Genomic DNA, 14,970 nt, shown 5'->3' with positions numbered 1-14,970 from the left:
ATGAGATATGTATCCTATTCTGGTGGGTATCCATGTCATCCTTTGCAGCTACCTGGGTGGGTCTGGATCAACTATTTGTGTACATCTCTCTGTGAGCATTTCATTGGCATGGTCACATCTGTGGCTTGCACCCCTGCACATGTGATGTGCTTCCCATTGTCGAAATTGTCACTTTCACATACTTCGTGCTCATCACTACTGGCCCTACAGGTGTGTGCATCATTGTAATAGGAGCAACTGGGTCCTCTGCGCAACTTGCTAGACATATGTTTTGGGTATGTGCAGCTGACTTAGGGGAGACTCCCGTAGCCAGGCTGTTGTGACCAGAGCCTTCATTGTGTGGTTACTGATGGCTGACTGACCAAGTGTTCTGCAGGCATGAGTGGGACTTGCGGTGAATATGTTTGGCACAGCTGGGCTCCCACAGGAGTTGTGTCCCCTCAAGTTAGTGTGTTGTCCAGTGACATGGCCTGGGCCCATGGTGTGTGTTGTATGTGCATGTGTGTGTGTCCACATCCCTATTCATACACAGACAGGGTTCCCTTGATATGTTCCTGTTGTTGATGCTTGCTGAGTGGTACTGGGTTCATCCCACTACTTTTCCAATGGGCTACCAGATGTGTGGGTGCATGACACACTACTGTTAATTGGTGTGTCATCATTGGGATTCGTCAGTTTTGAGTGGTGATGATGTTGTCAGACACAGATGGGACACAGTCAGGGTTCCTCAAGGCACTTGTTTGCTCGCAATATCCTTTTCAGTGATTGAGACATTTGTTTGTGTGTGTGACTGCTCCCACTTGTCGGGTTCACGGCAGCGATGCTGGCAGGTGTCAGCATGGGTGCCTTGTGTTCCTCCTTGGCATCTGCATAGTCCTGGGACTGTGGCAGGGATTCTGAAGGTTACACGAGCTTTGAGGTCATGGCCATGTACCGCATACTGTGCAGTGTGTCTGTCATTCCCCTGGGTTGTAAACAGTCCTTGTGTGAAGTGTGTGTGTGCACCTTAGTTCCTGGCAACATTCCTGTCTGTGTCATGGGTGCATGTGCAATATCTCCTGTCAATGTGGACTTCACAGATACACATTGTTGCAGTTCAGGTGTGTGGTGTTGATGGTGGACTGATGTGAATGTTTGCATGGATGGTCCCCTAGCTCCCGTTTGTCCATGTATGAGGGGTCATGCTGAGTGATTTGTGTTTGTATATGTGTGATGTACGTTTGTGGCACAGGACACATGTCTGGGTTTCCCAGTTTGTATGACATCTGCCTTTGTCATCACAGTGGAGGTGTCATGCATGCTTGTGTCACCCCACTGTCTGGTCCCTGGGGGTATTGGTGTTGTGTGTCAGTCTCTTGCTGTGTTCGTTGGTGTTGATTCCAGCTTGTGTCACATGTGTCTGTTGTGCTCCCTCTCATCTCCCAATGCCTGATTGCCCACTGAGGGTGTCCCAATGGTGGTTTACTTTTGTATGGCACTGTGTCCACATCTGTGTCACTGTGGTTCAGCCCCCTCATGTGTTGTATAGTTGCCCGGGGATACTGTGACACACACATGTTGTGTCTGATGTGCAGTGTGAGTTTGCCTGTTTGTGCATCTGCACCAGTGCATTGGTATTGCTGTTGTGGGCCTTTGTCTGGATGCTGTTTCTGTGATTTTGCCTGCTGTCCCTGTGAGTCATTTCACATCATTGTGCACATTCATCCTGGTTGTTGGGGGCTATTGCTGGCATGGAATGTGAGTTTGTGAGCTGACACCTACAGTCTACACATGTTGTTTTGATTGGTGTGTCTATTTTCGAGATGTGTGCATGCTTGGTGATGGTCACTTCTGCTGTTGTGTCATTGTACGCTGTTTGCATTGTCAGCCCCCATGTGTGGTACTTGTCTGCACATGGCCGAGAGCGTTATGTTTTCACAGCACTGTTAGCCTCACCACATCACTGTGTGTATGGGACACAACAACTAGTTTGCCCCAGAAGTGTTTGATGTGTTGGGAGCAGGGATCATACATGCTGTTTGTTATTTGCAGCTTTGACCATGATGACACTTACCATTTGGTCACTGTGATGAGGGGGGTTTGGTCCCCATCACCACAATGCTCCACATCTGCTGCATTTTGTGAGCCCCCACTTAACTTCTGCTCTACACAGTGAGGGGGTGTTCTTTTTACATTGTCACAGTGCTATGGTGATGTTTGCCTTGTGTATGTCACACTCATGTGTTGGTCACACATGGGCTGTTACTTACATTGTATGCTCGTAGCCATAATCTGTCGTGACAGCGTTGGAAGCTCAACTCAAAAGCCACTAACCTGACCAGAAGACAGCAGGGACGATGTTCGAAGAAGGTTCCTTCCTCCCGAAAGCGCGTCGTTCCCCAGAGAGGAGTAAACTACTCTGAGGACAGACGCCCCTCCGGGGGAGAAGGGAGTGAGGAGGAATGGCTCTGGGAGGCACCTCGAAGGAGCCACTCCGAAGAGTCTTGGGTCCCGCTGGTGTATCGGGGAAGGACGGCACCAACTGAAAAGGAACACAGGCAGGCGTTATGGAGATAGAACGTAGTCTCCCTGTAGTGTCCACTACCTTCTCACTAGGATTATTGTTTTTCCCCACCCCTCCTACCTGAAAACGAGGAGTGGTGATAATCGGAACCCCCTTCTCATCACAAAAGAAAGGAAAAGGAATAGGAAATCAGGTGCAGGATCAGCCTGGTACCGGAGGTTCAGGAGGGGGAATATATCCCAATCAGGAAAGTCTTTTCCTCCCGTACGCTGCTCACATCACAGCGTGGTTGTACTGCTCAAAATGGCTCAATGTGAGTCTTCGCTCTGAGAAGAGCCGGGGCAGTCTGAAAGGACGCGTTAAAGCACGCGTAACACGGGCCTAAGTACCTAGAAATACGGGCAGTCCCAGATCCGTCTGGGAGAACAAGAAAGGATAACCAAGGGCCTCGCGCTTACGAGGAGCCCTACCTGATCCTTCGGTGACGAATTTGTCCAAGTCTCGGACAGGCGCCGACCTCCGGCGGGGAAGCACCATCCCCCTGGCGCTGACACATAGTGCAGAGAGTCTCGGAGTGGAAGCCTGATGGGTAACGGAGCTCTGGAACGAGGAATACACGCCCGACCTCTGGCGGGGAAGCACCGTCCGCCTGGTGTTTCGTACGTGGATCTGTAACGGAAGAGATTGTCAAGCCCCGCTTCCTGGAACGGGCGGGGCTTAAGTAGCCGCCCAATCAGTGAGCGCGCGGTTTCTGGCGCTGTGAGAGAGAGGAAAGGGGTGTTCTGGATAGCGTAGTTTTGTGGATGGGTTGTTGGAAGCCGTGCTTCATGCAGGTCATGACAGTACCCCCTCTTGAGGACCGTCGTCTCGGCGGTTGTCCAGGTTTTCCTGGATGTCTGGCATGAAATTGCTTGATTAGTCTGGGGCAGTTTAAGTTTTATAAGGGTTCCCATGTTCGGTCCTCCACCCCATACCCTTTCCAGTCCACCAGATATTGTACTCTACCCCTCACTAGGCGGGAGTCTAGGAGCTCTCGGACTTCGTACTCATCTTGTCCGTCTATTTCAAGTGGCGGAGGGAGTACTGGCAGTCTCATATCCTTGGGACAGGGTTTAAGCAAGGAAACATGGAACACCGGGTGGATGTTCCAGGACTGGGGAAGAGTCAAACGTATGGCTACAGGATTCAATATACCTTCAATGCTATATGGGCCTATGTATTTTGGGCCCAGTTTTCCCACTCCCTTTAGCCGCAAGTATTTTGTAGCCAACCACACCCGGTCTCCTACCTGATAACTAGGTTCCTGACTTCTTTTTTTATCAGCGTAGTGTTTATGTGTGGTTTGTGCTTCCTGTAGCTGGTTTCTTGCTTCTTTAAGCACTATTCGGAGATGATCGTGGTGTTCTTTTATAGTGGGGAGCTTGGACTCTGCGGGCCATTCGAACGGAAGCATGTTAGGATGAAACCCATATAGACAAAAAAATGGGGAACAACCCAGAGTGACATGATCAGCGTTATTGTAAGAGAACTCGGCTATCCAGAGTAATGGGAACCAGTCCATGGTGTTCTGGAGAGAAAAGCAGCGCAGGTATTGTTCAAGAGTTTCGTTAGGACGTTCCGTCTTCCCTTCGGTTTGGGGGTGATAACTGGTTGAAAGTCTAGTGTCCACCCCCATAGTGGTGCATAACGCCTTCCAAAACCGAGAAGGGAACTGGAAGCCCTGTCGGTGATAAGAACTCTGGGTAGTCCATGGGCCTTCACCACGTGTTGGAGGAAGGCAACTGCAAGTTCCGCCGAAGTAGGTAATCTCTTCAAAGGGATGAAGTGTCCCATCTTGGTGAGATGATCAACTACCACCAAGATGGTGGTGAAGCCGTCACACGGAGGCATCTCCACAATGAAGTCCATCGACACTGTGTGCCACGGGAGTGCGGGTATAGGAATGGGCCGAAGCAGTCCTGTAGATCTTGCATGACTGGTTTTACTCTCGGCGCAAACTGCGCAGTTTCGAATGTACTCTTTGGTGTCGTTCTTCAATGTGGGCCACCAAAAGGAACGTTCTAAGTATGCAATGGTTTTGTTTTCTCCTAGGTGTCCCCCTAAGGTTGTGTCATGAGCCCAGGATATTGCCTGTTTTTGGTGGGCCTTTTCTGGAAGGTATAACGTTTGGTTGTGATAGAGAAAGCCTTTCTCATAGGTACGAGTCTCAGGATTGGCGTCGATCCAACGTTGCTGGTCGACATTTTTGAGTGTGTCTTGCAGGTTTTCCAAAAAGGATTCCGAAAAGGTTGTTGCTAGAGTTGAAAGGCTTCATCCGGGAGAATGGGTGGCCCTTCTGTAGTACCTTCAGGCATGTCTTCTGTCGGGAAGGGAATGTGTGACAGGGCATCAGCCTTTCCGTTTTGTGTACCGGGTCTGTATCTAATAACAAAGTCGTAATCTGAGAAGAATAAGGACCATCGGAGTTGTTTGGGAGTGAGGGCCTTGGCAGACTTTAGGAATAGTAAGTTTCGATGATCTGTATAGATCTCCACTGTATGACTGGCCCCTTGGAGGTAGTGTCGCCATTCTTCACAGGCTCTTTTTATGGCGAGGAGTTCTTTGTCCGTAATGGAGTAGTTTATTTCACAAGGTGTAAGCTTTTTGGAGTAATACGCTACTGGATGTATTTGTCCTGTTTCTGGGTGTCTTTGGGAGAGAATACCTCCGAAAGCGAATTGAGATGCATCTGTCTCTACGATATACGGCAGACTGGGATTGGGGTGTCGTAGTATGGGAGCTTGGGTAAACCAGTTCTTCAGCTCCTGAAAGGCTCGTTCTGCATCTGAATCCCATATGAAGGAGGTATTCTTTTGGAGTAGACGTGTGATGGGGTGGATAATCCTCGAGAAATCCTTAATAAAGCGTCTATAATAATTGGCGAAGCCAAGAAAGCTTTGAATCGCCTTTGTATTATTAGGAGCCTTCCAGAGAGTGATGGCCTCCACTTTTCCTGCGTCCATCTGAAATCCTTGGGCATTGATGACGTAACCCAGGAATGCTATCTCGGTCACGTGAAAAAGACACTTTTCCAATTTGGCGTACAAGGAATGTTGCCTGAGTCTGTCCAGTACAATCTTGACATGCTCCACATGTTCTTGTATGTTTTCGGAGTAGATGAGGATGTCATCGATTGAGACTATGCAGATGGTTTCTAACAACCCCCGCAGCACTTCACCCATGAAATATTGGAATGCGGCGGGGGCATTGCATAGACCACAAGGCATAACCTGGTACTCGTACAGTCCAAATTTTGTCCGAAAGGCCGTCTTCCACTCATCCCCTGTTCGGACCCTAACCAGGTGGTATGCTCCTCGAAGATCCAGTTTCGTAAAAATACGCGCACCTTTTAATTGGTCCAAGAGAACGGGTATGAGGGGCAATGGATATCGGTTTTTGACTGTAATGCCGTTGATTGCCCGATAGTCGATCAGGTTCTTAATTCGTCGCAGTCCTTCTTAGATATAAAAAAAAGGGGGGAAGAGGCGGGGGACGAGGAGTGCCAGATAAAACCGGAAGCAAGGTTTTCGTCCAGGTAATTTTTTAGGTACCGGGTTTCAGGCTCGGTGAGGGCATATACCCTACTGCAGGGTATGTTTGCTCCTGGTTGGAGGTCAATACGGCAATCGTATGACCGATGGGGGGGCAAACGCGTGGCTTTCTCTTTGTCAAAGACGTTTCGATACTCCTGGTATTCATCCGGTAGAGTGGTAGCGCAGCAGTAGATGGCTTCTTCGCATCCTTCCACCAACAACCCTGCCACTGGACCGTTCTCCCTTACTGTGAGTTCAGATCCTACAAGGCAGTGTTCTCGGCAATATTCTGAGGTAAGGGATATGAATCGTTCCGCCCAGCGGATAACGGGGTCATGCAGGGTGAGCCATGGCATTCCCAGTATGAGATGGAAGTGAGGAGCGTCTATAGGGTCAAATTGCAAGGTTTCGTGGTGATTCCTTCCCATCCTCATCTGGAGGGGAACAGTGTGATATCAGATGGGCCCTGAGGTAAGGGGTTTCCTATCCACCGCCTTTACAACCTCAGGGGCTTCCTTCCGTATATATTGAACTCCTATGGCGTGGGCATAAGTTTGATCGATGAAATTCCCCGTGGCACCGGAATCCAGGAGGGCCGCCACCTCCACGGTAGTGGTGGGTCCGGTCCATAGGGTGATACACACATTCAGATGCGCTACAGACGGCTGGATGGTGTTGGCAAGAGAGGCTGAGACCTTTTCTATGTTTGGACCCAAGGTAGAGGTCTCCTTCTGTCTTGGGCCTTCTAGTTTTCCGTCGGTGGGAGAAGGGCTGCGGCTTGTTTAAGGGAAGGGTTTGGTCTGTCCGATACATTGGCTCTGGCACGACACTCTCGGATGAAGTGTCTGCTCTTCCCGCAATATAAGCAAAGCTTTTGTTGCCGGCGTTTCTCTTTCTCTTCTAGCGTTAACGGCCCTCGAATTCCCCCTAGTTGCATCGGCTCTGTCCAATCGTTCGGTCTTGTTGGAATGTCAGTTGAGACCCCGGAGCATATCGGCGGAAAACGAACATCGGTTCTTCCTTTCTCTCCTTTTCGTTCTTGTAAACGATGCTCCAACTGGACCGTAAGGTCTATCAGTTCCTCACAGGTATTTGGCAACTGGACAACTTGAGATAGAACATCTTTTAATTCGCCCCTTAAACCTTGGAAGAACAACGTTGTCCTTTTTTCTTGGGGCCAATCGGTCTCTACCACGAGGCGATTAAAGGATGTGATATATGTGAGCAAGTCCTGTGATCCCTGTCGTAGGGTTAGGAGTTCTCTATCAAGCAACATCATATGGGATTTGCGGTCGAATAATTTTCTCATTTCCTTGCAAAAGTCTTGAAAATTATGGCGCACTGGATAGTTGCGTTCCATCAAAGGAATGGTCCAACTGGCTGCGTTCCCTCCCATGTATGACATCATAAAGGAGGTTTTCGCCTTGTCGTCCTGGAATACTGATGGTTTGCATAAAAAATGAAGCCTACTCTGGTTCAAGAAGATTTTGAATTTTTTGGGATCCCCAAAGAATCTCTCAGGAGGAGCTAGAGGGATGCTTTGTGTCTGTAGTACATGGACCGTTGGAACCGTGCCATCATGAGTGGCTGCTGTGGAAGGCATGGAGAAAGGTCCTGGACCCTGTGCCCCAACCCCGGGTGCTGGTGAAGTGGAAGTGAGTGGAGGGGGAAGTGTCCATTCCTTGATATACGACCCTTTTCCTTTCTCCTGTCGGGAAATGCATGCCACCTCCCTCCGTAGCGTCCCCAGCTCCTGTTTTAGTTCTTGGTTTTCTAAGCGTGAGGTATGTACCTCTTGCTGAAGAGCCGCAAGGCTCTCAAGCAACCAATTCAGGACCACATTAGTGTCCATCGCCCGGGCTGCCTAAACTACTTGGGCTTGACAATCTGTTGTGACAGCGTTAGAAGCTCAACTCAAAAGCCACTAACCTGACCAGAAGACAGCAGGGACGATGTTCGAAGAAGGTTCCTTCCTCCCGAAAGCGCGTCATTCCCCAGAGAGGAGTAAACTACTCTGAGGACAGACGCCCCACCGGGGGAGAAGGGAGTGAGGAGGAATGGCTCTAGGAGGCACCTCGAAGGAGCCACTCCGAAGAGTCTTGGGTCCCGCTGGTGTATCGGGGAAGGACAGCACAACTGAAAAGGAACACAGGCAGGCGTTATGGAGATAGAACGTAGTCTCCCTGTAGTGTCCACTACCTTCTCACTAGGATTATTGTTTTTCCCCACCCCTCCTACCTGAAAACGAGGAGTGGTGATAATCGCAACCCCCTTCTCATCACAAAAGAAAGAAAAAGGAATAGGAAATCAGGTGCAGGATCAGCCTGGTACCGGAGGTTCAGGAGGGGGAATATATCCCAATCAGGGAAGTCTTTTCCTCCCGTACGCTGTTCACATCACAGCGTGGTTGTACTGCTCAAAATGGCTCAATGTGAGTCTTCGCTCTGAGAAGAGCCGGGGCAGTCTGAAAGGACGCGTTAAAGCACGCGTAACACGGGCCTAAGTACCTAGAAATACGGGCAGTCCCAGATCCGTCTGGCAGAACAAGAAAGGATAACCAAGGGCCTCGCGCTCACGAGGAGCCCTACCTGATCCTTCGGTGATGAATTTGTCCAAGTCTCGGACAGGCGCCGACCTCCGGCGGGGAAGCACCATCCGCCTGGCGCTGACACGTAGTGCAGGGAGTCTCGGAGTGGAAGCCTGATGGGTAACGGAGCTCTGGAACGAGGAATACACGCCCGACCTCCGGCGGGGAAGCACCGTCCGCCTGGCGTTTCGTACGTGGATCTGTAACGGAAGAGATTGTCAAGCCCCGCTTCCTGGAATGGGCGGGGCTTAAGTAGCCGCCCAATCAGTGAGCGCGCGGTTTCTGGCGCTGTGAGAGAGAGAAAAGGGGTGTTCTGGGAAGCATAGTTTTGTGGCCGGGTTTTTGGAAGCCGTGCTTCATGCAGGTCATGACATAATCACTGTTGTGGGCATTTGTCACAGACTACACACTGTTGTCATGGGGGATGTATTTTGCGGACATATCTGATGTTTGCGTATGCTGGATGTGTTGCACATCACCCATCCCATGGCTGGGGGTGGCAGGGGTGATGGGCAACAGGTCCCCTGTGAGTGGCGGTGGCAGTGGTGATGGGCAACCTAAGCCCTGTGAGTGGGGGTGGCATGGGTGATGGGCAACAGGTCCCCTGTGAGTGGCGGTGGCAGGGGTGATGGGCAACATAAGCCCTGTGAGTGGGGGTGGCAGGGGTGATGGGCAACATAAGCACTATGGGTGTGGGTGGCAGGGGTGATGGACAACATAGTCCCTATGGGTGGGGGTGGCAGTAGTGATGGGCAACAGGTCCCCTGTGAGTGGGGGTGGCAGGGGTGATGGGCAACAGGTCCCCTGTGAGTGGGGGTGGCAGGGGTGATGGGCAACAGGTCCCCTATGGGTGTGGGTGGCATGGGTGATGGGCAACATAAGCCCTGTGAGTGGGGGTGGCAAGGGTGATGGGCAACATAAGCACTATGGGTGTGGGTGGCAGGGGTGATGGGCAACATAGTCCCTATGGCTGGGGGTGGCAGGGGTGATGGGCAACAGGTCCCCTATGGGTGTGGGTGTCAGGGGTGATGGGCAACAGGTCCCCTATGGGTGTGGGTGGCAGGGGTGATGGGCAACATAAGCCCTATGGGTGTGGGTGTCAGGGGTGATGGGCAACAGGTCCCCTATGGGTGTGGGTGGCAGGGGTGATGGGCAACTTAAGCCCTATGGCTGGGGGTGGCAGGGGTGATGAGCAACAGGTCACCTGTGAGTGTGGGGTGTCAGGGGTGATGGGCAACATAAGCCCTGTGAGTGGGGGTGGCAGGGGTGATGGGCAACATAGTCCCTATGGGTGGAGGTGGCAGTAGTGATGGGCAACAGGTCCCCTGTGAGTGGCGGTGGCAGGGGTGATGGGCAACAGGTCCCCTATGGGTGTGGGTGGCAGGGGTGATGGGCAACAGGTCCCCTGTGAGTGGGGGTGTCAAGGGTGATGGGCAACATAAGCCCTGTGAGTGGGGGTGGCAGGGGTGATGGGCAACATAGTCCCTATGGGTGGGGGTGGCAGTAGTGATGGGCAACAGGACCCCTGTGAGCGGGGGTGGCAGGGGTGATGGGTAACAGGTCCCCTACGGGTGTCGGTGGCAGGGGTGATGGGCAACAGGTCCCCTGTGAGTGGGGGTGGCAGGGGTGATGGGCAACATAGTCCCTATGGGTGGGGGTGGCAGTAGTGATGGGCAACAGGCCCCCTATGGGTGGGGGTGTAAGTGGTGCTGGCCATGCAACCCCTATGGTGGGCTGTTGTTAGTGGCCAGGATGTGGATCCCCTGTGTGTGTGTGCTATTTTGCGTGTACATGTCGTTTGTTTGTGTTGTAGGTGTCTGACTTACCGTCTGCGCCGTCGGCGTCGGTCCCTGATCCGGTCATAGATGTAGAGTACTGGTATGACCTGCGCGATGGGATTCATGATGTGTTCGTGTCGTACATGCTGCTTGTTGCTTTGTCTCGTACCCGCTGCAAGCTGTTCCGTCTCGTAGCCGTGTATTGATTTGTGGCGCGAATCGTAGCTGATATGCTTGTTTTCCGGATGCTGTGACGTCCCGTGTGTGACAACCCTCGTACTTGTCATGCCGGAAACTGCTATGGATACTGCTTCCGGGCGACAAGGTTCCTCTTTAGGAGTTACGGCTCGGACGAAGAATGGGTCTTGATTCACAGCCTACGTGTCGGTCGTGTTTTTGGCAGTTATGCGCATCGTACTTACTCTACAGGACGGACCAGCTCCGGGTACGTGTCGGTCGCAGGGTAAGGCTACGGACAGCTGTCCGACCGGCCATCGGAATCGGCCCCAGAGTGTATTATTCCACTGGAACCACTGTTTCTCCTTTATAATTATATACCCTGGTTCCACAGTGAGTAGGTTTCCTCTGTTCTATCTCCTGCACTGTCTAGAATCGTCAGGGCCCATTCCCCGTTCAGTAATCGAGTCCTCAGAATTCTGTGCAGGTCTGATCTTTAGACCTGCAACGTTCTTCTTTTTGAACTGTGGCTTTCGCTTTGGCTTCTCTCCTTTCTTAGAAGTGTAATCTTGAGTGTGCTGCTTGTCTCTGGACTTTGTACACTCTTCTTGTCTCTCTGACCGTTCTTTCCTCTCTGAGCTTTCGATGGACCCTGAAAGGAACGAGAGGAACGTGTATCAGTAGCCTGATACCTGTCAGGTTTCTTAATATTATCCCTATTCCTGAGGTTATACCACTTTTCGGAGGGCTCCTGTGGAGGAGATCTACCTCGGAATTGAGATCTGTTTCCTTTAAAGTTTTGTTGTTTTTTATTGTCCCACTTCTTCTTATTTGAAGCAGGTGTCTGCTTGGATGTGTCCTTTTCAGGACTGCCCATCAGTTGTGGTTTTAAAGCTTTCCCACCCAAACTGTCTCTGCCTCATTCTACATATGCAGTTTCAATTGTTTTGGGTAGTTCGTGTTCCTGTTCTAAAGGACTGAACTCCCTTAGGCGTTGGCAGATTGCCACTGAAGCTGCTTCCCCTTTAATATTAGCTAGTATTATTGCTGATACCTGGGCATAGTTACCTAGTAACTTCATCCCTAAGTTCAGAGCAGGCTCTGCTCCGTACTCGTTTTGTATTTGTCTTAATACATCCGGTATCAATGGCAGCAAAGACTGTACCCTAAGTGGTACAATTCTCTACTTGTGGTGTTATCCCCATTGGCAAGCAGATTGTTAGCATTCTTAGTTTTTCATACGTGTCATAACTGTGTTATTTTCTGAGCTACCCAGAATGGCATTTGTTCACATTTTGTGGGCATTTTGCCAATCACTGAGTGTAATGGTTGTGGTGTGATTTTATTTGCTGTACCCTGAGTTTGAGTTCCATTTATGGCAACTATTGCTGGTTAGAACGTAAATGTCCTCATGACGAATTGCGTCAAGTTTCTATAGATTTTTATTAAATCCTTATGTTGTATGAGTAAGTCTCCTGGTGGCATTGTGTCAATGTCAGGATGTGGTGTGTAGGCCGCTTATATCGTCCATGTCGCCCCTTCTCCGAGCGGGCCGAGTCTTACTCTTCTTCTTATATGGGGTAGGGAGCCTTTAAGCCAGTATAAGTGTTCCTGGTACGTGAGCGGAACTTCTATGTCCTCAAACGGGCAATATTCCACTGGTGCATCTCCTTCTGTGTAGGAATGAAATGGGTTTTTTCTTGCATTTGCTGCTGGGAATGTAACCCACAAATAAAATACCTCTGTTTTGTTTGATTCGTGTGCCTCTATCACGAAAGCTACTATGCCACCCCTAGGTGTTAAAACATGTTCTAGCAGTTTCGGGGTGACTGTATTTCTGAATTTTTCAGCAATCGTAATTGCGTCTGCATCTTCTTCTCCGGCTGAGAGGTGCAGATCCACTACTGCGTTATCTCCTGTCTCAGTCATTTTGTAAAGAAAAAGTTGTTCCAACGGAACTAGGATAAGGTTTTATGCACAATTTAGGAACAATGTGTCCTTAAAGCTTGATTAACTAACAGCCAAGAAATAGGATTTTTCGCCTACTCAGCTGTGGTGGAGTTTCTGCCCACCCACCCCAGACGTTTCTGGTGTTTTGTGAGTAGGGGTCTCTGAAAATAGCACGACTGAATTCTACTGTTGAATAAGTACCCAACCAACGTTGGATGCCATATCGTGTAGTTCCTATATTACCTATACAGGATCTGGGTGTTTGGATAACATAAACTGTGGGATTGGTGGCAGACTGGTTCCGAGCACCCCCACCGGATATGTCAGCCTGTCTGTCTCAGCTAGCTAACAGTGCCACTAGAATCTCCTCTTATCGGGGAGAGAATAGTTTCTGGCAACCTCAGAAAATGACAACCCTGATCCCTCAGTATCGTGGAAACAATATACTACTTTTCGCTCAGTCACTCGTGCTCACTTAGTTGGTCTCAGAGATACCCATAATAAACATACTCGGTGTTTATCAATAAGGATTTATTAAACAGTTGTTATTCTAGTGTAGAGTAGCAGAGATATATGATTAGAAGTACTACGAAAGTAAAGGGATGGTACAGTTCTACCATTTTGCAATAATCATGAATATATACAAGTACAAAGAATACATAATAAAAAGTGCATACTCCTATGATGCCTGCCTAACTAGATGTACCTAAACATACCTAGAATTTGTGTAGGTGTTATGCCAAGAATCCCTCTAGGATCTAGTCAACCCCATTACCTGAGAATGAGAGAATATGGCACCCCGTCTTGGTCTCGAGTTGGTCTCGAGTTGGACACCCTGGGAGGGATGTTAGACCACTGCGAGCTGGAGTGTCTGCATGCAGGAACCTCAGCATCTCTGGTCAGTGTGTCAGCCGGGAAGTCACAGTCTCCTCTGTCTTTCTGAAGCAAGATATGATGTATATATACCCACAGGTCTCCCCAGGGGTCCTACTATGCTGCGTTACTCTGTCGGCCTAGAGGATGATGTCGGGCCTGAACTTTATACAGAGATATTATACAGGAGATGGTAGTCCTGCTGTACTTCTAAGAAACCTCTTGCATAATGTATGAGATTCGAACTAGGGAAAACCCACGTTCTGAATGCAGTGTCGTATCAAGGTAAAAGGCCAGTCCCTAAGAGCCGTTATGTATGTAATGTAGGGAAGAATATAGGTGAAAGGTTTCAATGTTACCTGCGCCTATATAGGGTACCTATATGGAATATAACACAACCCTAAGTCTTGGTTTTAAGTTCTACATGTACACAGATAATACACAACTTATTTTGAGACATTCACACAATCAGTCACTCACCCATACATTCACTGAGACACCTAATCATTCACTTATACAGTCAGTCATGCACCCACTGAATCATCCATAGAGGCACTCATATACCCACTGATTCACCAATACACCTCGGTATATATATTTAACACTCATAAACTTTTTAAAACACTCACAGTCACCAGATGATGTCATCAGTGATGTCATTTGAGATGTCATCAGTGATTTCATCAGTGATGTCATGAGTGATGTAATATGTGAACTCATAAGCAGTGCATTGCGGGGGGCGCAAGTGATAGTTAGCTCAGCTAACTATAACTGATGAATTTCACTGGTTTTGTACGAGTGAAACCTAAGCCTAACTATAATATCCCTGTAACCTTTGTTTTTTTCAATGAATTTTAAAGTTTTTTTAATTCCATTTCCGAACTATAACATCCCTGTAACCTTTGTATTTTTCAGTGAATTTGTAAGGTTTTTTAAATGCTAATTCCTAACTATAATGTCCCTGTAGCTTTTGGTTTTTCTTTTTTCAGTGGTTTCTATGTTTTTTAAGCCAACTACCCCTCCTGTTACCTCCAGTAAGTCCCACACAGCAAGATTGCTGAGAGGTCTTCGGAGGCCACGCCCCCTTTCTCTACCAGAATGGCTCATGGTGCTCATGGCTCAGAGGCTCATGGTGCATTACTGGTCGGGAGATGAAGTCCACTTTAGTCCTGAGGGACCTTGGGTGCCAAGAAGCCCTCTTGGTACCTCCTGTAGGTCCTACTCAATGGAATTCGTGAGAGTAGGTCGGAGGCCCAGGCCCCTTTCTCCACCACTCTGCAAACGTGACTAATACTTAAAAAAACATAGAAATTCACTGAAAAAAACAAAGGTTACAGGGACGTTATACTTCGCTCCAGAGGGTCCTTGGGCGCCAACTACCCCTCCTGTTAAATTCAGTAAGCCCCACACAGTGGGTTTGCTGAGAAGTGTTCGATGCCCATGCCCCCTTTCTCCACCACTATGCAAACGCCCCTCCTGGTGCACAACTATTTGGGGGATGAGGTCCACTTGGCTCTTGAGAGTCCTTAG

This window comes from Triturus cristatus, chromosome 4_1 (assembly GCF_964204655.1).
Source record: "Triturus cristatus chromosome 4_1, aTriCri1.1, whole genome shotgun sequence".
Lineage (NCBI taxonomy): Eukaryota > Metazoa > Chordata > Amphibia > Caudata > Salamandridae > Triturus > Triturus cristatus.
The sequence above is the reverse complement of the archived record's forward strand: the minus strand, read 5'-3'. Positions refer to the sequence as shown.